The sequence below is a fragment of the Mustela nigripes genome, chromosome 6 (assembly GCF_022355385.1).
Source record: "Mustela nigripes isolate SB6536 chromosome 6, MUSNIG.SB6536, whole genome shotgun sequence".
Classification (NCBI taxonomy): Eukaryota; Metazoa; Chordata; class Mammalia; order Carnivora; family Mustelidae; genus Mustela; species Mustela nigripes.
In genome coordinates, this window is record NC_081562.1 from 30407522 (window position 1) to 30433718 (window position 26197).

Here is a 26197-nt window from a genome sequence, read left to right on the forward strand (position 1 = left end):
AGTTAATATTACCCATTTTGCTTGTTATTATTATACTATCAGTCCTGATTTATAGTTAAACACATGAGAGTTATGGACTATTTGGAAGCTGGGCCTTTTTGATTGAGTAAGCAAGGACAGGGAAATGTTTTTGACGTATGCCCTATTCTTGGATTACCCGTGGCCAAGTATCCTTGAACCTGAGGAAGCATATTACAGTCATAGGATTGGGTTTTGCTCAAGGTCATATTGATTAAGATTTGATTGAACCATGAGCAGAGGATAAGATCATGTCATTGATACAAGAAATTAGGAGGAAGTAAGAGAATTCTTGAGTTGAGATGGGCAACATGTTGGTCTTTTGTGCTCAAGGGACAGTATTGTGTAATAGGAAACCATACGCTTTGGTACTAGAGGAAACTGGGTTCAACTTCTAACTCTAAGAGCTACTAGTTGTGTAAATTTGGGGAAAATGTTTTCTTTCTTCTTTTTTTTTTCTTTTCTGTAATATGTGGTTAACCATACTTACTTTGAAACACTGAAAAGATGGAATGCATAGTCCATTTAAAGATGCGTAATACCATGATTGGCATTTAGTAGTTTCTCTCTTTTCTGGCTTTGTTTGCTCAAGCTTTGCACAGCCCATTTTAACCTGGGTACCAAACGGATACCTTCATGAATCTAGTTGGGGCAAAGGATGGGTGAAAACATCACAGCTAGGAATGACCAAGGTCTGCCTAACAATCTCATGAACTCCTGGGGTGTCGGGCCACTCCAGAGCATTTCTCGTGAACTACCAGTTGTTTTTTATTTTTTCCTGCTAGCAGAACTTCAACAAGAAGACTTTCTGTCCTCTAGCCAAACATCTCATTTTCCTTAGGAATAACACTTGCCCAGCCTTTTTCACAATATTGTGGCATAGAAATGGAAAAACTACTCAAGTTGAAAAATTATACTAACTGGTATAATTTAGTTAGGTCAGTGTGCTTAAAATGTCACACATTTGTAGCTTCACTGAATGACTTTATTTATCCAGAAGGAGCTCCAGCCTCTGGTCTAATGGGATTTTTGCAACTAACTGTATTCAGCCAGAGCTGTCTGTGTGACTCTTTGTATGCAGTTGAACTCTAGACCCTCTCCTGAGCCCGGGACTGTGGGAACCAGTACCTGGACAGAGCCAAGCCTAGACCACCCACTCATTTCACACACCCATTAAACGGTTATCATATGATGCTATGTTACTCCTCTTGTTGACCTTGCCCTGAATGGCTGTGTGTTGAATTACTAATTATCCCTACAGCTCTGCTACATAAATGCCATTTAATTTCCACCTCCACGTTTGAAAGCCACACTGCTCAGACAGCCACTTTAATAATCTCAGCCCTGCTTATAGGGCTGTGGGATGACATCCACCACCATCGCAACCATTACCACCAAGAAATGTTTGCTTAAATACACAATAGGTGATTCAAATAAGAGAAAGAAGAAGAAAGAAGGAGGAGGAGGAGGAGAGGAAGGAGAGAAAGAAGGGGAAGAAGAAGGAGGAGGAAGAGGAAAAGAAAAAGAAAAAGCTTCCTGAATTTATCACGAAATATGTACTGCTCTTTACCATTGTCATGCCTTGGTTTCATTCCTGGTCGACCTTGGACACTTGCCGATGCTGTATGGAAATAACAAGCCACCATCTGGGGCTTTCATCATCTTACTCTGCAGCAGGAGTGTCTCTAAGGATTATGCTTTGCCTACTTGGCACGGAAATCCTGCTTTAGCTTCAGTGATTAGGAAATGTAGGCAGTGATTTCCCTCAGTCTAGACCCCAAAGACCAGCTCAGACAGACATAGGAATTCCCACAAAAACCTTCTAGACTGAAGGCCATAATTTACCTTATGTTGTTGTCATATTTTTGCTAGGATATGGCTAAGGATGATTTGGCAAACATTTTAATTTAAAATGACCAATTAGTCTGGAATTACAAAGTGCTAAAAATACAATCATACTTGAAGAAGAAGACTCTAGAGTTAGGTCAGACAGGAGCAGGCAGTGATGGAGGGGACAGAAGAATGATTAGAAGGCTGATAGTCATTATTTTGATTTAAGCAGAGGATTCTCTCTGTGTTAAAATTATTTGTAGCTATCCGAAAATAATGAACTATACGGCCCTCTCACAAATGGCTAAATTCAAAGGGTTTTGGTTTTAAAATAAGAACCCAGGCTTAAATGATTCTTTTATCAATCAATACTAAAATCAAGGCAAGGATCTCAACCTAAGGGATGTTTATTGTCTCAGTTTGTGTTTAAATAGAACGTGTATTAGTGAATTTCCTAATTGGCTTTCAAAGTGTTGACATATATTTACCGAAACGAAGAAATAAACAAACAAATAAACAAAAAACCCTTATTTTTATCAAAATGAAGGACAGTATTACTTCCTACATTTCTTCCTGAAATATTTATTGAACATTTGCTCATACCAGGCACTGTGCTAGGTGGTGAGAACACAACAGTGAGAAAAACAGAGTCACTTCCCATCTCTTGAGGTTATACTACCTCCTGAGATAGAAGTTAAATTAGAAGAGATGTAAATTCGTACATCGAGAATATTCAAAATAACGAATATTCTAATTTTACAGTTAATTGTTTAGTGACATCATTTCTTCCACCACAAGACTACAGTGTTGTCTGTCCTACTACAATTTCAGCATCATTTTTTCCTAGCGATTTCTTTTTGAGTTAGGAAATAACTTTGTTTTTTGGAGAAGATAGAAAACTTTAATTTCCGTTTGGAGATACACTACCCATCATTAGGTTTTATTTCAAAATCTTTCTGTCATTATTCAAGTCCTACTTTCTCTCAACCTACTTTTTCTTTCACTATCCCCCTCTCCTGTTCAATGCTTCAGTCAAAGCACACAACTTTTATTCTACTTCAATGTGCCACCTTTTCCCCTCAGCCTGTCTTTGCTCACGACGTCTCCTTTGCCCGAGATGCCTTTCCTCCAACCTCTCCACCTACCTAATCCTACTCAAGTTTCAAAAGCCAGCTTTGATGATGATACGCTTGTGGATAAGAGTTAAACTCTGTTTGCTCTTCTGGACAACGATAGCAGTTTTAAATTCTCTTCATTCTAAGCAAGAATGCAGGGCAGGATGTGTTTGTGTGTGTGTGTGTGTGTGTGTCTTTTCTATTGGAACATCAGCTTTCAGAGAGCAGGAATAATATTTACTTTCATTACACCAATATTCCATGAAGACACGGCACAAATATTTCTTAAGGACTTCCCATCCATGTGTCAGGTGCTGGGCAAGGTCCTGGGAATATAGGCGTTCAACACACGAATGTTCTAAATACGTTACTTGTGATATATCCAATTAATTCTCAAGTACCCTTTAAATCTGACCCAATTTTTGATTTTTTTTTTTTTAAATATTGAATGGGAAGTCCCAGGGGCCACAGAGGGAAAATTTATTTTAGTAGTTTATTTCAGGAGTTTACATTACAGAGCTTATTTTATGTCACATCTGACTCCTTATGGATTTTGTATCATGAAAATTTGGTCAGATCAACACTGGATCACCAAGAGGCAAGAACTGGACATCTCTGCAAACTGGCAGCTGCATTTGTAAATAATCAGGCCCAGGAGTGTAGTTTTTGCTCATTCACAGGTTATCTGGCTACCTTCTGTAGTCAGGCACTAGAGTGGCAAAGTGGGGAAAGTGTAGGCTGCTTTGGTGCGAGGCATAACCTTGCCCGTAACTAGAGGGGAAGATTTGAGGTGTGTCAACTTCATCTCTAAAATAAGAATAGTAATACCTTCCTCAGTGAAAATGCATATAAAGTCTAGACCAGGGTCCACAAACTATGGCCTCTAGGCCAAATCTGGCCTATTGCTTGTTTTATAAATAAAGTTTTATTAGGGCACAAGGACACCCATTCATGATGTACTGTCTATGTATCTGCACTACCTCAGCAGAACTGGATAGTCACGATCAAGATAGTAGGGCTCACAAAGCCTAAAATACTTACTATCTGGCCCTTGAAAGACAAATTTTGCTGACCCCTGAACTACAATATCACCCTGCACCTAGAATTGATAAATATTATCATAATTATTCTGTTTCTCACCGGACCAGAGTGAGCGTGGAAAAGAAAGAACGGAGAAAAGCTGGCCGGAGAGGGACTAGAGTGGCTAATGGTCCCTTTCCATTTAACAGAAGCCAAGCTGGGATTGAATTTGAGTTTATGACTGAAACTTAACAGAGACCTGAAGAAGTAAAATTTCACTTTTTTTTCCCCCTAACTGAAAACTGTCACTGGCCCAAAACTTTTTTTTTTTTTTTTTTTTTTTTTTTAATTTTCCTCCTGGAAAGCACTATGAGTCACTGTTGAAGTTAATAGTTCATTCTTGATAACAGTTGTTATTGGCAGGGGCCATGAAAATATCCCATCAGAGCACTGCCATTGCAGGCAGTTTTGCTTGTGTTGGTATTGATTTCAATTAAAACAAGTAATCTGAATCACTGGGCTTCCTGTTGGCTGCACTCATTGCCCAGTGATGCAAATGGAAAGCCTGTTTCAAATCTACAATATCTGGTTACTTACATGGCCCAGGCAGCGAGGGTATAAACAAAACCCAAGCACCAATCAATGTAGAAGGAAATGATCTTCATTTGCCCTGCATGATGTCATCCATCTTGGGTCTGACAATTTTCTGACAATTATTGACTGTGAGGCCAGGAAAATCTCATGAATTCATCTTATTCCTTATCAGGGCAGGTAGTCAAGCGTATCCCAAAATATTTGATTTGGTTCAATTCCGTGTGTACACATCCTTTCACTTCTTTCCTCCTTTCTCCATTATGTCAACCTCTGTGGGAGGAGTTCTTGTGTTTGCACAAAGTATAGCATGATGGTGCTCTGTCTCTCTGTGTTTGTTCTGCAAGAGAGTGTTTGAATGTCTATTCTCTTCTACTTGTTACCTTACAAGTAGCTTGTTTCGGTGATCAGACTCCTCGGCTTCAGGTAATGATTCAGCAATTTGTATCAGAATGGTGCTTTATAATAGCAAAACAGACATTTGCCATTTCCAAAGCTACATGGCCCTTGAGGACAAATGTACAGAACTCGCTGTAATTTCTGATTCTGTAAATTCGCGTATTTGAATCATGGACTTTAAAACTTGTGTACCGACTCGGGTCACCTAGCTGGAAAGAGCCTAGGTCACTGTGATACGTCCGGCTGGTTATTTTCCCTCCTTGCCTTCCTTTTGGCACTCAGCTAGACAACGTTTCCCAGGCTCCTTTGCAGTTGGACGCAGCTCTGTGTCAGAGTTGTGCTCGGTGAATGTGGGGGAAGTGATAAAAACATTCTTTCCAGGCCTAGGACTTTTTTTTTTTTTTTTTAAGATTTTATTTATTTATTTGAGAGACAGAGATAGCCAGAGAGTGCAGGAGCTGGGAGAAGGAGAAGCAGGCTCCCTGCTGAGCAAGGAGCCTGATGTGGGGCTCGATCCCAGGACTCTGGGATCATGACCTGAGCCAAAGGCAGATGTTTAACCCACAGAGCCACCCAGCACCCCTTTAAGCCTAGGTCTTAACATGTCCCAAATGTGGTCCCTTAAGCACCTTCTCTTTCAAAGCTAAATGGAGAGATCTCTAAGGATACAAGAGAATAATGTTGTGGAGCATAACAAACAGCATGGAGGACATGGGGAGATGGAGAGGAGAAGGGAGTTGACGGACATTGGAAGGGGAGGTGAACCATGAGAGACTATGGACTCTGAAAAACAACCTGAGGGTTTTGAAGGGGTGGGGGGTGGGAGGGTGGGGGAACCAAGTGGTGGGTATTGGGGGGGGGATGGAATGCTTGGGGCAGGGGGTGTGGTGAAAAAAAAAAGAATACCGTTATGCTGAAAAAAAAACAACAACTTTGTAAAAAAAAAAAAAGAGAGAGAGAGAGAGAGAGAGAATAATGTGGCAAAATGGAAGGAGTCTGGGCTCCTGAATGAGTGTGTTGAGCAGAATTCCTAGTCCCCTCTCACCCCTTGCCACCACCGACCCACACTAGATGGCGATGAGAACAGGAAATAAACATTTATTGTGTGAACTTTTGGGGTTTGGGGCTTAATGTCTGTACTGACTGTCATTCTTCTATGAGATGTTGCTGGTTTTTTATTCACCGTCACAAGTGCTGTTCCTTTCATGACATTATACTTAGATGGATTTTATGAAATAGCTGATATGCTACAAAAATGTTTGGAGGGCGCCTGGGTGGCTCAGTCGTTAAGTGTCTGCCTTCAGCTCAGGTTATGGTCCCAGGGTCCTGGGATCAAATCCCACATTGGGCTCCCCGCTCTGCGGGAAGCCTACTTCTCCCTCTCCCACTCCTCCTGCTTGTGTTCCCTCTCTCACTGTGTCTCTCTCTGTCAAATGAATAAATAAAGTCTTTTTTTAACAAAGGCATTTGGAAATGTGAGGATTTGTGAAGATGTGTGGGTATATTCATTGAGAATATGAAGGCGCTTAGGTGGTTTTTCTTCCATGTCATTCCTGTGTGGGAGGTAACTTGCTCAAGTTAAGGTAACAATAGGGTCTTGGTATCTTAGTTCTATTTTACAAGCAAGACATTTTTTTGTAGAAAGCCCTGTTTTCCTTGGGTAGATTCAATACTCTATATTAATTAAGCCAACTGTATCTGAAATCTCAAACAATTACTGGTGGAAGACAGCAAGTGGTACTTTGGTTTTGCAGGGCTAAACGTTTGTAGGTGAGTGAGGGATGGTGAGTATGGCATTAGGGAGGAAAGAATGAAGTTATTTCATAGCAAGGAATCTGCAGAAGCTTTCAGAACACCGCATGGATTTCCTTGGCCACCACCAACATGATCTAGATGAGGCTGCACTTTTAGCCTGAGTCACAGAATAAGATGATTGCAAAGCATAGCCTCAAACCTATGATGGACATGAACATGAGCCTGAAGCAAGCTATGATAGCTAAATCAATGGAGATTTGAGGACATTTGTTTCTGTTCCTTAGTCTAGGCTGACTGATGCATGAGGGCTCTGAGAGTTGAGCTACTTTGCCCAAGATTGAAGGATAATAAGCTCTGGAGTGAGGATCTGAACCTGAGAAGTCTAATTCTAGAGCCTGTGCTTATAGCCACTTTTGTGTAGGAGGAGGAATTTCCTGGACTTCATGAGCAGGACAGACTGGAACAGGGAGAGATTAGAGGGGAAAAAACCATTTGGGAACACTCTAAATATAAGGTTATGAGAATCTGGGGAAAAAGTGCTTATTTAGGGACTAGGTAGAATAGATGCCTCATAAATAACACTTGAAAAGGTGAATGAGCGAGTTTTTCTGACTACAGGTGCCAGTAAGTGCTGTTGGCACCACAACAGTTTGAGTAGTCATTTTCTTTACTGTAATTCTTTGCTTAGCCCACACACCATTGCTGGCATCACTGAGTCAGTTTCCCCGAGGATGGCTCCCCCTAGCAATGGCTCAGCGTGCACCTTCCCTATGGATGGAGGACATCCTGCCCTTTTGCTAGGTCTTCAGTCGACATTATCACAGCTCTTAACTGCCTTTTCCCATCCTTCGCTCTGTAGGTTTTTGCTGTCAACTGAAGTTTTATTTACTCCTCCATGCTATTTATAACGTCCCGGAAGAAAATCCTCTTGATTCTCTATTTTAGCTTGTCCTTTCCTTTCCTTCCTCCATCTGTTTTTTGGGTTTTTTTGGTTTTTTTTTTTGTTTTTGTTCTTTGCATTTGATATTAAGAATGGTGTGGGGGTTATTGAAAGATAAAGAAGGTCTCCAGTCTTACAAATGCAGTTCTTTTCTGATTTGGGATCATGGAGGACCTAAGAACACAAACTTACATTTCCAATCTGTAGCATCAGCAGCCTAAGCCCTCATGTTAGGAAAGGATTTAGTAAACATCATCCCCGAGGTTGCTCTGAGTAGATCTAAGCAAGTCCTATGTGTCTCAGGCAGTTAGAGAACACAAGAGGAAGGGGAAAGAACAAAGGAAGGAAAAATGGTAGGACATGAGGAGGAAGGGGGTGAGGAAGAAAAAGAACAGCGGTGAGAAATAAAATATGTCAACCTTTCCTTGTATTAAAGCATGTGATATCTTCAAGATAATGTCATTTTTTTTTTCTTACTGGGTGGTTGAAGCTGATTCCATTTTCTGTGAATAAAATTGGCATGCTATTCTTGAATGTAGTTTTTGTAGGAATGGATGAGTCTGTAAAATATCTGACACAGGCTTATATAATCAAGATCAAGTTATTTATTTTTTAATTAATTTTATTTTTTGGTTGAAGTATACTTGACCCATAATGTTACATTAGTTTCAAGTGTACACATAGTGATTTGACGAGTCCGCATGTTCCTGCTGTGCTCACCGCAGGTATGTTAGCTACCGTCTGTCACCTTTAATCAAGAAAAACTTACAGTAAAAAACGGTTTAATGTGAAGTCTATTTCTGGTAGGTATTATGTCCCTTGTAATGTGGGCATCTTATAGATTACATTAATTGACCTGGAAAGAACCTTCAGGAAGGCTGAGTGAAGACTGTGAAATCCTAAAAGCTATAGCTTCATAATGAACAACAACTCGTTCGTGTTTACTGAGTAGCTGCTAGATTTCAATCCATGCACTAAGCCCTGGGAATACAGAGATGAGAGAAAACATAGTCTTGCGGTGAATAGGGGCCTCACACCATGATTTGGGTAGGACAGAGTGACTAAAAATTGGTCCTGAGCAAGAAACATGGCAGTCAGAAGAACGGAAAAGCCTCTGAAGAACTATGGGTTGTTCAGAATTGCTGGAGCTAAAATCATGAAGAGAGGGAATGGCAGAGGGAGGAAAACTAAGAAGGAAGCCCTTGCTACTTTTATGTGGAATCAGACCATATAAGAATTATATTATTCCATAGAAAGGTCCATGTTCAAGAATATTTCAGATAAAACCCTAAAGGATTCATGACAAATAATCAGCACGTTTGAGGCTCTGTTTGATGCCACTTTTAGCAAACGGTATTTCTTACATCCTTACTTGTAAATGGTATAAGTCTTATTCACTTACATATTTTCTGTGGATGCAGTATTTACATGTTAGAAAATACAAGAGAAGAAGTATCGGAGTAGTATATATGGAGGTATTAAGTAGAAGTATCAGAATAGTATATATCGAGGTATTACATAGAAACAATTTCCTATGAATTTAAAGGCAGGAGAAAAGCTTTGTAGGTTGAGGGATGTCTATTCCTTTCTGTTGTTCTTCCTTCCTTCCCTTTAAAAATTCCTTCTTCTCTTTCTTTTCTCCCACAATTATGTCCTGGTCTCTGTGGATTAGGATGTATGCCAAGAACTGGGAATACAGCGGTTAGCAGACCTAAGCAGCAATTAAACAATTACCCACTCCCCCAAATATAATTCTACTAGTAATAAGCATTCTCAAGAAAGCATACTCCATAGAAGGCAGGACATAAATAAGGCTGAGTGGCATATAGGAAGGTCTTCCTGGAGACTTTGTTAAATCAACACCTGAAGCATCACGAGGAGAGGATAGAATGGATTCCTGAAGGAGTAGGTGTGGACAGATGGTGAGGAGCAGGGGACAACATATGAGCCTTGCTAAATGATGTGATGAAAGTCAGAGGCAGGTAAACTCCCAAAGGAGGAGCAGAAGAGTCCTCTGGTCCATAATAAGAGCATCAGTTGCTGCAATTTTTCTTGTTCAATCAATCCATGTAAAAGTCTTTTCTGACATTAAAACCCATCCTTTCTTCTTTTTTTTAAAAAAAGATTTTATTTATTTATTTGACAGAGAGAGAGATCACAAGTAGGCAGAGAGGCAGGCAGAGAGAGGGGGAGGCAGGCCCCCTGCTGAGCAGAGAGCCTGATGGGGGGGCTCGATCCCAGGACCCTGGGATCATGACCAGAGCTGAAAGCAGAGGCTTTAACCCACTAAGCCACCCAGGCACCCCACCCATCCTTTCTTCTTATCCTACTTTCTATTTTAGTGATTTCACTAGACTCTATAGGCTCTTTTTTTCTTTTCTCACTTTCCTTTTACAGATAATTAACTTGGACTCCACTTATTTGGAAATTATTTTGACACAACTTAGGCTCACATAGATGGATCACAGTCTATTTGGAAAGAAACACACCTGCCATTCTTTACATTTGTTCTATCATTTGTCTTTAACCCAGACGTATGCTACACTGAACTAATGAGCCTTCACTTTAGCTCCTGAGACAACTTTGGTCTTTTTAATATGGTGATATTCATGGCAACCCTTCCCAATCAGCAGCGCACGCATGGCTAAAAGTCTGTTTCTTACTGGATGTGTTGGCTAATTGGACTAAGGATTTGGACATAACCTTATTAATACTGCTGGCAGCTGTCCAGGCACAAAATGCATTGATGCTGATGCTTCTCTCATTCTATATTTAACAGATGGGCTTATTGAACTTCCTTCAGTGGTCACTAGCCAATGTGCAGGAAATGAAAGATGATAGGTCTGGGTTGAATCATAAAGGCTATTCTAAGGTTGCAGGACTCTTCCCTGCTTGACCCTTGCTCAAACCCAAGACCCAAATCACAAAGCCAAGATGACTGATTCAGAATTCAGAAACCTCAAGCAGGACAGCTCAGAAATTCTATTAAATTTCTTCATCTGTATGAGATGACTGTGCCATATCATCTCCTTTTTCCTTAAACCTCCCACACATCCTCCTCCTACTGATGACCCAGACTCATACTTCATTGAGAAAATAGAAGTCATTGGAAATGAACTCACTCGTCTTCCCACCACAAAACCTGTCAGTTTGGTACATCTGTGTCCCAATACTTCTTCCTCCACATTGAGGGAAGTGTTCTTCCTCCTCCAAGAAGGGATATTTCTCCACTTTTTCTCTGGATCCCATTATCTCTTGGGTTATCGAAGGTCTAACCTGCTCCTTGACCCACTCATGCTTTCTCTGGACATTCACATTTGATTATTTAATCATTTCCATCATCATATAAACATAGCCTAGTATTCCCCACCTTCCAAGACTTTTTTTTTCACATAACCATACCTTACTGTTTCAGTTCCCTTTCTATTTTTCTGTTCTCCTTCATAACCCTATTCCCGAGTATCCAGACACACTGCTTCTACCCCCTCATCTTTCTTCCACTCTTCAACCCAGTACAAGTGCTTCTATACTTCTTCTATCTGTAACCCTTTTTGGTAAGGTCAACAACATTCTTCAGGTTTTCAAATCCAATGAACTTCTTCCTTGCTCATCTTAACTCGGCTTTTTAGCAATATTTGTTCAAGCTGACACTCTATTTTTTTTTTTTTTTAGAGTTTCTTTAAGTATGCTCATCTCTTGGCTGTCAGGATTATTTTCTTAATTTTATTCTAATTCTCAATCTCCTTTGTTGGGTTCTTTTCTGAAGTGTTGGCATTTCTCTACTTATCCTATTATCTTGTCTTTTGCCTGAATTCTCTCCTTACTTATCCCCTCTATTTCCACTGTTTTAAATTTTATGCATTGAGTTCTGACATCTCCTCTGATTCCCAGAACTGAATAGCTAACTTATTTCTTATACCTTTATATGAGTTATGAACATTGCATATTCAAATGTCCCAGAACAGAACACTGAGCTCCTTGATCTCGAGCAACTCTTCATCCAGTTGATGAGACAAGATCTAAGATTTATTTATTTGTTTGTTTGTTTTTAAGAGGTGGGGGCAGAAGGAGAGAGAGAAAATCTTAAGCAGGCTTTCCCCCCAGCACATAGCCTGACGCAGGGCTCAATCTCACAACCCTGAGATCATGACCTGAGCCAAAGAGTCAGATATTTACTGACAGAGCCACTCAGGTGACCTTTAAAGAGTGTTATTTTTCTCTTTTTCATAAGTTTATTTATTTATTTATTTTAGTAATCTCTGCACCTGTCATGGGGCTTGAACTCAGAACCCTGAGATCAATAGTCATATACTTCTCAGTCAGAAGACAGACAGGATCCCCAAGATTTATTCTTTCTTTTCAAAGAAAGAGGTTGAGGTGAAATGCACATAACATAAAATTAATCATTTTCAAGTAAACAGCTTGCCAACATTTAGTATAATCGTGATGTTTCTCTATCTAGTTCCAAAACATTGCCCTCACCCCGAAAGAAAACCTTGTACCCATTAAGTAATTATTACCAATCCTCACCTCCTTCTAGCTTCTGGCTGTCACCAATAAGTTCTCTGTCTTTATGGATTTTCTTACTCTAGGTATTTCACATAAATGTAATCATACGATAGGTGATCTCTTGTGTCTGCCTTCTTTCACTTAGCATAGTGTTTGGAGGTTCATTGACATTGTAGAGTGTTTCAGTGTATCATTCCTTTCATGGCTAGATAATATCCCATCATACGTATATACCACAATTTGTTTGTCTATTCAACCATTGATGGATGTTTGAATTGTTGCCACCCTTCAGCTAGTGTAACTAGCCTAAGCTATATCCTTGATCTACTTTCCTCTCATATTTTGTTAAGATTTATTTATTTGAGAGAAAGAGAGTGAGAAGCATGTGTGTGCATGGGGGCAAGGTCAGAGGGAGGAGAAAAGAAAATTTCAAGCAGACTCCCTGCTGAGCCTGCAGCCTGAGGCCGGGCTCTATCTCATGACCCTGAGACCGTGATCTGAGCCCAAATCAAGAGTCAGTTACTTAACCAACTGAACCACCCAGATGCCCTTCCCCTCACTTTTATACCCAATGTATTAGAAAGTCCAATTTATTCATGCCCAAACTAATATCTTGATATCCATCTCCTTCTCATCATCTCCACTTCAGGCCTTCAGTACTTCCAGCCTGTATTACCAAACACACCCTCTCAGTGTGTCTTCCTGCTTCTACTTTTTCTTGTGTTTCATCCTTTATCCACACAGCAGCAAAAGCAATGACCTTGAAAAACTGAAAATTATTTTGTAGATTGTCTTAGTTAGTTTGGGGCTGCTATGACAAATGACCATAGATGGGTGTCTTATAAACAACACACATTTATTTCAGCTCTGAAGATTGGAAGTTCAAGATCCGGCTGCCAACATGGTCACGTTCTGGTAAGGATCCTCCTCTGGTTTGATAGTGCCCCCTTCTCCTTGTAGGCTCACCCGGTAGAAAGGGGAGAGAACTGTTGCTACCTTTCAGCTTCTGTAACTAGCCTAAGATCCATCTATCCTTGATCTACTTTCCCCTCACATTTTTTAATATTTATTTATCTGAGAGAGAGAGAGAGAGAACATGCATTCACTGAATGGGGGGAAGATCAGAGCGAGGAGAGAAAATCTCAAGCAGACTCCCTGCTGACCCGAGAGTCTGCCTTTTGATACGGGTGCTGATCCGATGAGTGAGGGGCCCACCATCATGACCTAACTACTTCCCAAAGGTCCCATCACTTCATACCATCATATTGGGGGTTAAGATTTCAACATATAAAATTTGGAATTTTGTATGTATAAAATAGTGTTATATGTGTGACTTTTATTGAGTACTTAGTATGTCTTAGCCACTGTGCTGTGGGTTTCCCAGGAAATTGTTCATTTAAGCCTCAAAACAAGGGAATAAACACTATCATCATCATCATCATCATCATCATCATCATAATTATTATTATTATTTACTATAGATAAGGAAACAAAATAATTTGCTTAAGGTCACCCAGTTAATCCATGATTGAGCCAAGATCTGAATCTCAGTAATCTGTCTCATGAGCCTATCCTCTGATTGTTATGATAGATGGTCTAAATCACATCATGTCTTTCTCCTTCTAAAAGCTATTTAGTGGAAGTACCTGGGTGGCTCAGTCAGTTAAGCATCTGCCTTCAGCTCAGGTCATGGTCTCAGGGTCCTGGGATCAAGCCCCGTATCAGGCTCCCCACTCAGGAGGGAGTCAGCTTCTCCTTCTTCTTCTGTCCTTCCCCTCACTCATGACCTCTCTCTCTCTCTCTCAAATAAATAAAACCTTAAAAATAAAATAAAATAAAAATAAAAGCTATTCAACGGTTTCTGTTCTACTGACAATATGAATCATGACTCAGAGGTCACCATGAGCAGGCCCTTAGCTATTTTTCCACATTCATCTTTGCGTCTCTCCCCGTGACTTACTCTTCTTGAGGCCTGATATCCCATTCAGTTCCCAATGGCCTCTGGGTCTATCACAACCTCTTCCCTCAGCTTATCAAGCCCTCTATCTCTGCTTAAATGACTGCTCCTTCAGGTGACTTTCCTGCCATAAGTATCCTTCCCTTGTGATTCTCTCTCATCTTTCCTTTTAAAGCTTATTTTAATTGGTAATTATGTGTGGTTTGTTTGCTTGCCTTTTGCTTTTTTGTTTGTTAAATCCCTAGACGAGAAGCCTCCTGAGGTCAAAGACACTGTGTGTAGGTTTGTCCTTGTCATAATTATATCCCCTGAAATTTTTAGTTCCTAGTGAGATTTGGAATAATGAGTGAATGGCCCCAATCCTATACCTTATATAGGGAAAGCATGCATTGAATTACCTATAACTTTAGTTTGGCCCCTTCATAGCTTTGCGTATATCTCCTCGGTGCCATTTCACTGCCTTCTCAATGGAGAGAAGGAAAGGGGACGCTCCTTGGTTCCAGGCTCCAGATGTTTCTAAACACTTGTCAGTTTTACTGCCTTGGGAAGGCATTGGTGGAATTCCTACCTTATCCCAGGGAAGATGAGGCAGAACTCATCCAAACAAAATGCCCTCTAGCAACATCTGGTCTCTCTGTGGTGAGGTTTGAGGTGCTTGCTGGTTGTTGCCTCTTTGTTTTCCCTCCACATCTCTCTCTCTCTCATTCTCTCTCTCTCTTTTTTTTTTTTTTTTTTTTAAGTAATAACACTTGGAGTTATTAGAGCAGGCACCTGGCATGCTGGTCCGGCAGCACAGCTTTACCTTATAATCAGCCCATCGTGGAGATGAAAATAACACCATGCCACAGTGTGGCAAGTGTAAGACTGCAGGAAGCAAGACAATGCCCAGCCTGTGATGACAGCCCACATTCTGCCAACACGATAGAAAATGAGTCCGCAAATTGCCTACTCCAAGCTCTCCCACATGGGTCTGTTCCCAAAGAAATACTCGCCTCTTAATCCTGAGAGAATGCTACTAGGGAGATGAAGAGGCAGAGCTCTGTGAAATGTTCTGCTACAGATTTATCTGAAAATTGCTTAGCTCTGCCCCTTACAATAATCAGGAATATAAAGAGCTCAGAAATGATGACAGGGGTCACTCATTGACTGCTAGATGATTTATATGAGATTATAACCATCTTGCAAAGTCAGAATTGCCTTTTTTCCCTCATATCAGATGAAGAAACAAATTTCAAGACATTATCCAACTTGTCTTGTGCCATTTCACTTGTAAGTGGAAAATTAGAATTTTTACCCATATCTGTATGACTATAAAGCCCTGGTGATACCCGGATGCCACACAGCTTTTTTTTTTTTTTTTTTTAAGATTTTATTGATTTATTTGACAGAGAGAGATCACAAGTAGGCAGAGAGGCAGGCAGAGACAGAGGAGGAAGCAGGCTCCCTGCTGAGCAGAGAGCCCGATGCGGGACTGGATCCCAGGACCCTGAGATCATGACCTGAGCTGAAGGCAGAGGCTTAACCCACTGAGCCACACAGGCACCCCTGCCACACAGCTTTTAACATTTAGGACTGTTAATTATGAATAAATACCTTAACTACTCAATATATGTATTTGTAAAAGTTAAACTTCCAAATTGGGTACACTGATTATCGTTAGCAATAGTCTGTTGTGTCTTTCAAATGTATTTGACTTCTTGGTTAATTATTTCCATCATGCTATTCATAGCATGCATTTATTGGGGGCTTTCTCTGTCCCAGGTGCTATACTATCTATATTATCTTCTTTATAAAAAAAACTCTATGAGTTGAATACTATGATTATCTTTATCCCCTAGAAGTGAAAGCTGAGGTTTAAGAGGTTAATTAGCTCAACCAGCTATTAAATGGCAGAGGATGGAGAGTTGGAGTCCCCAAATCGTGCTTATAACCACCACATTAGCTGGCCTTACACATATCAACTGGGATCCTGAAGCTTTACATCTGCTTCTAGAATTTAAGTGGATGTTCTCTGAAGATCTCGGCTGAGTCAGTACTTACTGATGGTTCTACCCTTTGTTGTCACAAAACCAAGAACTATACCTCTTTCCTATAGCCATCTCAATGGCAGACTACTTGAGGGTAGTGGGATTACAATTTACCCTCTATTGAGGGGGACACATGGCACGAGAAGCCGCTGATTGGCAAACAGAAAAGATGTGGAAATCATCGCTCCTATCCTCAAGCAGTTCAGTGGAAAAATATTGTCAGTGTGGAAGACCTGGTGAATAATTAACTAGCAAGAACTTAATTTCAAGGAATACACACACACACACACACACACACACAGAGTACTGGTTCAATGTATAGACGTCTACTGAGTGCCAGAAAAATAAATAAATAGAACACCCCCTGAAACTATATACTCTTGGAGTTGGCCCATGAGTTTTGGTCAGGTGTCTGCAAATCATAAGATGCAGATTATTAGAGGACGGAAGGAAAGTTGGAGAGGAAGCCAAGCGTCACCAAGAGCCCAGATGCAGGATGTAGCAACTTGGTTGGCAAGCGATGGGCATGAATGACGAGAACTGGAATGTCTGACAGAGAGCCAGCGAAGGGGAGAGAGGAAGGTTTGGGACAAACCGGCATGACCTGGGAGTTCTCAGGGAGGGCTCTGTTCTGTAAATGACCGAAGGCATTGTTTGGTCATCTTGTTTGTCACCGTCTCTCTTTGTGTCACTTCTCAGGCTTTCTGTATGTCCTCTGAAACACGAAACAGTTTTCTCCTCTGGTGTCACACAACTGGCTTATGTTTAATCCACTGATGCATGGTCAGCCACTACCTAATTATCTTCCAAGTGTGCTTTCCCAGGTTCAAAGGTGTCTCTGCACTAGAACTGGTACATTTTCACCTTACGGCAATACCGTGTAATATCAACCAGACAGTGTTCATCAGCACTTGAGCAATCCACAACCCTTCAGTGAGTTCCTTGATCCGGAGGGCACGAGTCTAGGCACTATTCCTAAAAATTAAGTGTAATGAAAAGCACTCATAATGATTCAGAAATTTCTTTCTCTTTGATACAAAAAGAGCCAACTGACATCTTTGGGCTTGGTTGAAAACGATAGAACTTGCAACTTTTCAGACAGGCAGTGAATGTGGGTGTTAAAGGGTTTTCAGTGGTATTCGATGCATCGAATTTATCTTGCCATTATTCTGAGTTATTATTTTTGTCTTTAGGAGTAGACTATTTGGAACGGGGGTCGGGAGGAACCCCTCCTGGATCCTTCAGACTGTTTTCAGTCTCTGAAAGTAGAAGTAACAGAGGAGATAAAAGAACCACAAATGGTGGAATGGTGGTGCTTTGAGGAGGCGGGACACGAGGACTGTCACGCGGAAGCAGCGAAATACACTTGCCCTCGTGATGTGCAGGGGCGACACTCAGCCCAGCAAGGACGTGGAATATTTCCAGATTCAAATCCAGCTGTACAAACTACCACTACAGCAAGCAGTCCTCGCTTACCACCCCCCCCACCCCCGCCCCGTCCCCGCCCAGCCTTGATCACCAGCCCACATGAATTCGTGCAGTGATTAAGGAGCGAGCCTTCCGCCTGGGTTATATCCCACCCTGTTCCTCATAGGGTTGCTTGAATGAACGTGCGTGAGAGCTGTGTAACGTAAGCCTTGTATACGTGTTGGCCAATAGTAATCATTAAGAGATAAATAAAGCAAAACGAACTTGTCACTCGGCTCTGTAATCACAATAATTCTAGCCTGGTCTTTGCAATGGCAGAACTAGTATTTTTTGAGACAAAAGTTATAATCTTCCAACCATCACACCTATGTTACCTGCCACGTATCCTCACCATGAAGCCATCCAGGAGTTGGTGTCATTCCTGTTATTCTTCTTTTATGGCTGGGGTCAAGTGATTTGCCCACTTCACACAGGTGGGAAGTGGTGGTGCAGCGTTTGAAACGAGGCAGTGGAGTTTCAGAACTTGTGGAGAGCGGACCTTGAGCCACTCTGCATCTCCGTCTTCATTTAATTGTTCCTGAGGGTGAAGTTAGCTGCTAATACCCAGCGAGTCATCCAGCAAGCTTTCTGTAGTTTGTGGATAGCCTCAAAACCCAGGACAACAACTCCCACAATGGGGTACTCATACACTTCCAAAGGACTAAGAGTACTTTGGTTGGCTTCTGTTGGAAATCACATTCCAAAGATCTACACACATTATACCTTTATCTAGAGAGTCACATAAATATGCCTTGTACGTCCATCATACTCTAAAACTCCCACAAAAAGTCTGTGGGAGTAGGCCCCATTATTCTCATTTTATAGATGAAAATCTGAGGCTCAAAAAAGTTAAATAACTTTCCCCAAGTCTTGTAATTAGTGTGCATCAGAAATCTTTTGATTTTTGCTTTAGTGTTCTTTCCATTACAGGTACGACTGAATTAGAATCAAGATTCCTTTTTTCCCTGCCACACTTCGTCTGGAGTGTCTGGATCGCTCTCTTTTCATAGCAACACTTAATTATAAAGATAAACTTTCAATCGATGATCCCCTGGGTTACTGAGAAAGGAAGAGGCCATGCTTCACTTTTATTTTGCTGTGTTTTTCTGAGTGAGAGAAAGCTGGTTTACTACAAGAGCTCCCACTAGATCTCTGTGAAATTTACATGCACCCTGTGAAATGACCTTCCAGTCCATGTTCTTGGGCTGTGTTTCCCACCTGCTGGCAGGGTGATGAAACCGGACCGCTGTTTCCTGGGGCGTCAGGTGAAGATGTAGGTACTCTGCAGCTCCTTCCAACCACTGGAGGAAAGTTCTACAATAGGACCAAAAGACCCCTCAGCCTTCTGTTCCACCGAGGGCTTCTCAATGTTCTGTTTGCACATTCTTTTCCTGCTTGGTAATTAGCACCAGCTGTCTCAACTTAAAAGGAAGGAATCCCTTTGAAATCTTCCCTATCCTCCGTGAAATGTGCTACTGAAACGTGCTAATTAGTAACTGGACTTAGGACAACACAGACATGTGTTTCCTGTGAGTGCTGTAGAAGGAAGAGGAGGAGGGTTATGAACATCTGTTGAGTTGCATATGTGTGTATGCTTTCCTAACTTTCAAAATGACATTTTTAATGGCAATCTATCTGCCCAAATGTGATCAGTAGCCAGTAGCTACGGCCCAGCACCACCCACCCCGGCCACCCGCCCAACGCGTTGACTTCTCTCCCTGCTCAAGCTCCAGAGTGTTTCCGAGGACAGAGAGAACAGTCCGTGGAGCATTCCCTCTCTGCCTCAGCAAAATGACTTTCTGTCAACATCCCCTCACTTTTCACCATAGTAGCCAGAATCATAGGGCCCCAGGGACATAAAAAATAACTCCTCTTTCTTTAGAGACCACTGTCCCAGAGTAAGCCATCCGCCAAGTGGCTCTGTAACCATTAGCACACCCTGGAATGTGGAGAGAGCATAGAAACAGAATGCAGCATTGTGCTAAGCACACTTAACCAAAAATGGGGGAGCCACTGGTTCGCCAGTTCAAACCACGATTATGTGAATATCTGTGTTGTCATGAGTGCTTCTGGGCAACAGTTCCAGGGTTTCAAACTGACTTGCTGGTCTGAGGGGGCAAGAACTTCTCACTCATGACTGATTACATGGGAGCGCTTAGGGATTTATTGACAGGATTGAAGGGAGTGCACAGGGGTCTTGGCAAAGGTGGGCAGCACCTCCCTCCTCCAAGGTCATTCTCTTGGGGCAGTGGCTGCCATCCCTGCTTCTTGGTGCCCCAGAGGCTGCTGCGGCACCCCTACTGTTCTCACATTCTCCCGTCCGCAGCTCACAGCTGATGGCCTTGGGGGAGAGTGTTTGATAGGTTGAGCTTAGGTCACATCACTCCCACCCGCCTGTAAGTGCGATGGGGACCGTAATCCAGAGATTTGCCCTGTTGGTGGGAGGTTCAGTTGGAGTTGTGTTGTCTTCCCCCAAATCACAGACAGTAGTGGAAGGTTAACTTCCCACAAGGAAGTCGGGTTATTTCTGAGTTTATTCCCAAAATAAAGTTTGATAAGTATCTACTACAGAGACCTACTGGGGGGGGGGGTGATTCTGCTTGTCCAGTGTCCATGATTTACGGCTACACGCAGTCATGCATGATCGATGTTACGAGAGCCCTGTTCTGTAGATCCGAGCCCCCTGCCCAGCCGGTCCTGCTTGGGGAAATAACCAATCACCAAGAGTTTTCTGCAGTACCTGAGAGAGTTATAAGGCTTGGAGATGAAGAAGCAAGCCTCATTCCAAGGATACCATGTGTCTCTTGTTTTATAGTAGCTCTTTGATCGCCTACCTAGGGCTGACCCATTTTCTTGTCCCATTCCCAGATGTCCTGTCCTTGATGTCTATGGGCTCTCGGACTTCAGCTTGGCCACCTGGCTTCTCTAGGTCTGTGACTTCAGGCTCTGTCCAGCTGAGCAGGCCAGATAAGAATGTTGGGTTGCTATTTTTTTCTCCCAGATGTTTGCTTTTCTAACTGTGCCAGGCTTTGCTCTCTGGATGCCTATGGCTATAACAGATAACACCATTCTTTTTCTTTCCTGCTTCTGGATAGGAGCAAAGGGAAGAAGAAAGAATAGAAAAAGCCTCACATACTCTTTTGGGGGACAGAGCAGACTGGTTCCTGTCCTATGAGGGCTCCGAACCTGTTGCCAGCTTACTCCCAAGGTCAAAACCCTCAACGATCTCTGCTGCCTTCAGAGTTAAGTTCAAACTGCCAGGCAGGCAAGTGTTCTCCTGAACCCTTTGCTTTGCAATCTAGGCTCAGGCTTTGCCAAGCTATTTGAAGCTTCTCCCGAGCAAGCTGTGCTTTCTCACATCTTCATCCCTCACACATGGTGGATCTGCCTCTATCATTTGTAGGGCCCAGGACTTGAGTACAAATGGAGGGTAGAGGCTGTATTTCTGAATTTTTAACATGTATAGACTAAGATAACACACTGTTATATGAAATACATTCTATATTCCATCTCATTTATTTATTCATTCATTTATTTATTTAGTCTGTTTTTGAGTCCCTACACCCAACGTGGAGTTTGAACTCACGATCCTGAGATTAAGAGTCACATGCTCTTCTGACCGAGCCAACCAGGGACCGCTCTATCCCCTATCTTGGACAAAAATACCTTCATCACTACCTGGAAAGCTAGTAATTTGATTTTGAAAGCTCAGACCCTTCAGAATTCCACAGCAGAACATCGCAGCCCACCCACCTTCTCTTCACACCCCTTGATCGGTCTGTCCCGCACCACACTTGGTGTGTGGGTGTGCGGACATCCTAGACTGCAACTCCAGGTGTGCCCCACACCACCTGCAAATGGCCATTCCTTGGCAGCAAGTGCACAGGCAGGTTGACCCACCTGGGGGGGTGTTGGAAGAAGCCATGTAGGTTCTGCAAGGGAGCCAGGAACCGCTGGGGCAGGGACTTCTGGGGTAGTAGTTTCTAGCACATGGTCTGACCTGGAAGGAGTGGGAATGGGCTCTGGGTGGGTGTGACCTCTTGGGGCTACAGACTCCAGAGGGCAGCACATCTGGAGTTGCACCAGAGCAGAGGTCCTCTTTTTGGGTCGAAAGGGGTGACTAGCACACATTTTCCTCATCCTCCTAGGATACTCATCCTGAGACAGTTATCTAATGAACTCATATTCATCTCTCAAGGATCATCTCATATTCTACCTCATCTCCAATCTCTCTTCTTAATTGTCCCAGGGTGGGTCGCATGTTTCTCCTCAACTTGTTGTAACACTAACTATGTGACTGAGGAGGTGATTTGGTCTCTCAGCACCTCAGCTTACGGCAAAGACTGCCATAAGGATGGAAGCTTTCGTACATGCAGAGCTGGAGAACAGTGCTTGATTAGAAATAAGTGTGAACTATTCCAACCATTATCATTCCTACTCACAAACTCACGTAGCATGTCCTACTTCTTCCCTAGAAATATTTCATGCTGTTTTGTCATCGTGTTTTCTCATGGCTTTCTTTTCAGCAGAGAACAGGCTTCTGAGAAACATGGAATTCATTGTATTTAATTTTGTATTCCTTACCCAAAACCGAGTCGTTGCTCTACAATGTGTATGGAGGAAATGACCTGCCTCAAGGGGAGTTGAAATTTACTGGTGGACGTGTGACCATCTCGAAGAAAAGCCACTGGGAGCCTGAACTCATTTGTTCATTTGCTCAGATCCCTCTGACCCTAGGCTCTTAGAAGGTCAGATGTAGGTGATGAAACTGAGTCAGAACTATGTCACGGGGTGGCATAGGAAAGAAATATTCAAGTGAATTAAATACGCTTGTATGTGACACGAACCCCATGTCCCGGTAAAGATTTACAACCTGAAGGATTCCACTATGTCATACTGTATCTGTCTTCATATGAGTCCAAGGACGTGTGCAACATTCTCCCAAGGGCCTTAAGATCACATGTCTCTCAGCATCCATGATCTGGGGAGTACGTCCCTGTTTTCTTTCATTGGACCTGTTTGTTCTGATGACTTGCAGATAAGCAGAGCTCAGGAAATATGGCCAGGAGAAAGTCCTTAATGATGTTTGCTTGATTACAAACTGCTCGATGGAAACTGCTCTGCAGCGTCTTCCCCACCATTCACCACTATTCAAGGGGTTGCAAAGTCATTTCCGATCTAGTCCCATAATTAGAATGAATGGGCCTGGCTGCTGGGTGGGCAGGATACCCTTCTGCTCATCATTCATTCATTCATTCATTCGGGGTTGTCCTAGGCTGTGATTGGATGTGAGAAAATGCCCCAAAAACAAGAAATGAAGGAAAACAGAAAATCCTGCCAAGTAGATTCACCATTTCCTTCTTTTAATGTTCTGATTACTCATTTGACCATTGCATATAATGAAAGTGTAATGTTTTAGTGCTTAAAGCCCTGCAAATTTTTGAAAAGTAATTTTTGAAAATTAAATTAGTTAAATTAATTAAAGGATTTTTGAAAATTAATTAAAATAAAAACTGAGCATTTAAGACTTTTATCAGATCATTATAATTACAACAAAATAATAATTTTTATTGTGACAAACACCTCTATAGTTTTAGTAATGTGCCAGACACTCAGTACTTTGTATTACCTCATTTAATTCTCACAAGGAACCCTATGACATAGGAACTACTATCATCTTTATTTTACACACGAGGAAACTGAGGCACAGAGAGTTAGGAAGTTAGATTAAAGTAATATAGTAAGTGACAAGGCTGAGATCCAAACCCAGTCCATCTGTGCCTAGAGTCTAGTCACTTCACAACTGTGCTCTAAAAGCAGATGTAAAGAACATGTTAAAGAAGTATTTAAAATTATTTTCAACTAGAGAGGTCCTGTTGAGCTGGATATCAAGACAAGGAAATCTAAAGGGAATAAACGACATTAATATGAACATTGTGGTACTGGGGGGCCTGGGTGGCTCAGTCGGTTAAGCATCTGCCTGTGGCTCAAGTCATGATCCCAGGGTCCTAGGATCGAGCTCTGGTCTGGAATCTCTCCTCAGCCAGGAGCCAGCTTCTCCCTCTCCCTCTGCTACTCCCCGAACCCAAACCCTGCTTGTTCTCTGTCTCTCAAATAAATAAATAAAATCTTCAAAAATAAACAAATATACATCGTTGTACCTATTTTCAGTTTTATATATATGTAAAATTTTTATGTGGGGGCACCTTGGTCTCACTTTGATGGTACGCTGATATGATAGAAGGCCGATTATAACATAGGTTAGTGCGTTTTCTTAATGGCATTATGCCCCCATGTATTGAGCATCTGACAGTTTGACTATTTTAGGATTTGGGGCTGACCTCCCCAAATGAGGATTTTTCTGAATGAAATGAAATTGATTGAAGCTGAATGAAGTGCGGAATGAGGTATGCCTGCGTTTTCCCCTGGAACCCTCGGGAGTCTGACACAGAGGTCTTGTTTCCATGACAACAGGTCAGGGACTTGATTGCTGCAGGGCTGACATGATGGCAAGATTCGGGTTCTGGACTTGCCCTTCGTTCTTCCCTTTCTTCTGTTCTCAACTTCCTGAATATACTTCCCCTTGCATCTGGTCCTATCACAAGCTAATGTTAACCAGTCGTTACAGGAGGACGAAACAAGGTCAGCATCGGGTGGAACTTTATAGAACCCGATAAAAGGAAAAAATGTTGTTCCCATTAATTCACTTGACCTTTTCAAAGGGTGCCTCACAAAGGTTTTAAGAGGCTCATTCTGTTATAGAGTATGATTATCCTCAGGCCTGGCTTGAGGGTTGGTAACTAAATGGAAAAATAAAAATTTGAAAAAATAATAACATCTCTCCCTCATTTGCACAGTTTGCTTAGGTCGGGGCTGATAAAAAAAAAAAAAAAGGTGATGTGAGAATATAATGAGGGGGACAGAGAGGAAAGGAAAAGCAAAGAATGAGGGGCTGCCTCTATTATGATGATTGTGGTGGGAAGCCTCCGAAACTGAGCCAACGTTCCCTATTTCTCAAGGCCTATGAAGCCCCAATATGTGCAGTCCTTTGGTTTTGGTTTTGGTTTTTCTTTTGTTTTTTGGTTTTGTTTTGTTTTTTTCAAAGAAAAGTTTCAGTGCTACTTTAGGAAGAGGGGACATGTCCAGTCGAAAATAGAATAGGTATAGATACTGCTTGGGTTGGTCTAGCTAGTAAAGGAAATGATGATGATAATAGAAAACACATATACAGAGTGAATTTGTGCCAGGTACTATTCTAAGTGCTGTACTTTTATTCACTCGTGTAATCCCCCCTTCAACCCAATGAGGTAAACTATGCTATGATATTTCCAGCCATTTTACAGTTGAAGCATTGAGATCTAAAACAGTATTTCCAGAACTTCAAAACTATTACCTGGTGAGGCAGTTTTCAAACCAAGTGGCCTGAGCTATGCAATTAACCCTATTCTATGTAGAATCCTAAAATCTGATCTCGTTTAGTGTGGTATCTAAACATTTCTGAATCATCAACCTTTACCCTCGTTTATTAGATTTGACAGCATCGTGTAGCTCTTTAGCTCTGTGTCAAAATACACAGCATTTTTGTTTCTATGTATGTGTGTGAGCGTATGAAAGTTAAAGAAAATGAATATCATTTTTGAACGGAATTTTGCAATCTTTTTAGAGATAATTAGGGACAACTGGGGATGCCACCAGAACAAGTTGTATCACTTGAATGATGCTTCTAGTCACAATTTTGTTTTTAGTTGAAAGGAGTAACAGCTGGACATTCTGCTCTTTAAAATAATTCTTTAATTCTTCCCCTACAAAATTCCCTCTAGGTTTTCCTCAGTGTTTCTATTCCAAACCTGAAAATGTGAAATTGAGATGTATCTAAATATTTATTGATGCCTTTGTATTTTTTTCCCATTCAGGTTTATCCTAAGGCAATAATTTTAGGACAGTGATCATTTATATTTTGGTTTGCGTTTAGTTCAGGGTTCAGCAAAATAACATGATTTCTTCCAACTTGGAGTTCATGTTTAGGTTCCAGTTCCTGCTTAATTTTTGCTTAATTCCTGGTGGGCGAGACCATATTTAACTATTTGATATGATTTAACTCACAGCATAACCAAATCTTCATCAAAGAGTTTTGTCAATATGGTCATTGAATGTTATCATAATAGCATCATTGTAACGGCCTCAGCCCTTTAATCACAGCACCAACAGTTGGTTATTAGATTTCTGTTTAACATACGACATTAAGTTACTACCATACTTTACAGTTTGGGGGTGAGGACAATTAGAGTAATTACTTGAATCAGCCTTTTAAACTGTATACCTACAGAGGTGCCTCATAAACATATTTTGGGTTTTTAATTTAGGGTTCAGAAATAATTTAGCATTTTATGAAGATTTTCTTGACTGAAAATCTCATGGTAGCCAACAGCTGAATAATTGATAGTGTTTCTGTCCCCTCTAGTGGTCTGATGCAGAACTAAAATGGTCAACCCAAGACTATCCAAGGAAAACTGTCTGGCAGTTCTGAGGTCTGGACAGCAGCCCTTGCTTCTACCTGGCAACAAGTATT